The sequence below is a fragment of the Vigna radiata genome, unplaced genomic scaffold, assembly GCF_000741045.1.
Source record: "Vigna radiata var. radiata cultivar VC1973A unplaced genomic scaffold, Vradiata_ver6 scaffold_51, whole genome shotgun sequence".
NCBI classification, from domain to species: Eukaryota; Viridiplantae; Streptophyta; class Magnoliopsida; order Fabales; family Fabaceae; genus Vigna; species Vigna radiata.
This window is the reverse complement of record NW_014542732.1, coordinates 1408338-1410527: the sequence shown is the minus strand read 5'-3', so window position 1 is coordinate 1410527 and position 2190 is coordinate 1408338.

Here is a 2190-nt window from a genome sequence, read left to right as displayed (position 1 = left end):
ATAATCGATTATAGCTTAACCATAATCGATTATACCAGTAAAAATTACAATGTTTAACATTTTCCTACTACATTCAAAATCTACAAGTTGCTTTTTTTAAATATTTTCCTACTACATCCAAAATCTATAAGTTGCAACATCATCAAAACATATCTTCAGGTTTTACCAATACTCCTTATTGGTAACAATCTCCCCCTTTTTGATGATGATCAAAAATTCTCTTTAAAAGCAACTCAGGTTTACCTGCAACACATACAAACTAAAGAACAACCACAGAGTTAGCAGTACCTGTACAATTGAAAAATATTTCTCCCCTTAATTCTCCCTTAATATTTCATCTCTCCTAATATTTCTTCTCCCCCTTTTTTATCATAAGCAAAAAGAATAAAGTAAAAATCTCCCCCTTAATATGAGTTCCCCCTCAAAAAGATAATATATGCATAAAAGCTCATTATATTAAGAACATAAATAAATTACAGGAAATTTATAAAGATTTAAAGACAAAATGCCACAAAGAAAGCAATCAATCTTAGGGACCTAAAAAAATAACTAAAATTCAGGACTAGGGGATCTTTCAGTAGGTGGGATATTGAGATGATCCTCAATGTTATGTAGTCGAACATCAATCTCAAGAAATTGATCAACTAAGTACTCATCAAGAGATTGCTGCCACTCATGTACTTAATCAAAATGTGTCTTTTGTGCTAGACTCATATCCTCCAATTGTTTAGATAATCTTGCAAAATGTTCTTCCATAGAAGTTGAGGAAGAGGAGGGTATGTTGGAAGGTCCAGCATCAGATGGAGCTGCAACACTCACTAGGTCAGCCATATGAGTGTCCGTGTCGTCATCTTCATCATCATCAGGATGGTCATTATCTTTGTGAATAAGGACTCTTCCTTTGGTAATGAATCCCATCTAATGAAAGGTAGTGTCTCAAATTTCTGATCCCACAGCTTCAATAGTTTGAACGAGTTCTCCTTCAACAGAAACACCTTTGTATTCTAAAATCCTAGAAATAAGAAGAGCATAAGGAAATTGATATGAATGGGATTTCTTGGCTTTTACCATTGTGTCAGCAATGAGAGCAGGCCAGTCGATGTGTATGTGATTTAGAATCCCATACAAGAGAAGTAAATCCTGCTCAGAGCATTGAGCATGGTTGGTTGCTCTAGGACATAGAATCCAAACAATCAAGTAGTGGATCATCCTTTCTTCAACCTTGAAACCTCCAACCAGTAGTTGCCTTCTATTTGTTTGCCTTTTAGGATGACACAGAAAAGATTGGAAAGTCAGCATCCTGTTGAAATCTTCAAGTCCTAAATGGACTTTGACAGCATCATCCCAGATGGGAAGTTGAGCAACATTTGTCCATACGTCATCATCTAAAATGATGCGTACGCTCTTGACCTTAGTAGATATTATTTCGTCCCGATAGCGTAAGTTGAAGTAGAAGACTCTTATAAGATCGGGATAAATGCATCCTTTTTGTTCTACCAGATGTGTTAACCCCTGCTCAGCAAAAGTGTTTGGAAGTTGAAAGCCATAGAAGCGGAAAAAGTCAAGACGAATATACTTTACCGCCATGATTTTCCTTTCTTGCCAAGAGTTAACAAAGTCTGCATGTTTCCCTTGGTCTGAAATCCATCCATCTATATTTGCAAGACGTGGTTGAGAAGAGGAAGAGGCTTCAGCTGTCTTGTGACGATGCCTTCTTGGTTCAGCCATGGAGAAAGATTGGGAAAATGAAGGTTTAAGAAGTGGAAGAGAAATGAAGAGATTTTGAGCTCTGGACTTGATTTTAGCAGTATTTGGTTGCAAAGGAGTGTCTAATAATCGATTATTGGGGGCTATTTATAAGAAAAATGGAAAAACTAGCCGTTTATGGCCGTTTATAGCCGTTATGGGACGCTCCAACGACTCTATTTTTGAAACTGTTAACGCGATAATCGATTATGGCTCGTGATAATCGATTATCAGCTCAACAATCACTGCCCAGAATTGCATGATAATCGATTATGCCTGATGATAATCGATTATCTGCTCAAAATTTTCCAGAATTGAAGTTTATGCATGAATAATCGATTATAACCTAGTGATAATCGATTATGAAGTGTTAAGTTTACGAAAAATGCAAAAAATTGCATAGACTTTGATTTTAAGACATGTCTAACACTCCTAACTCTCTTC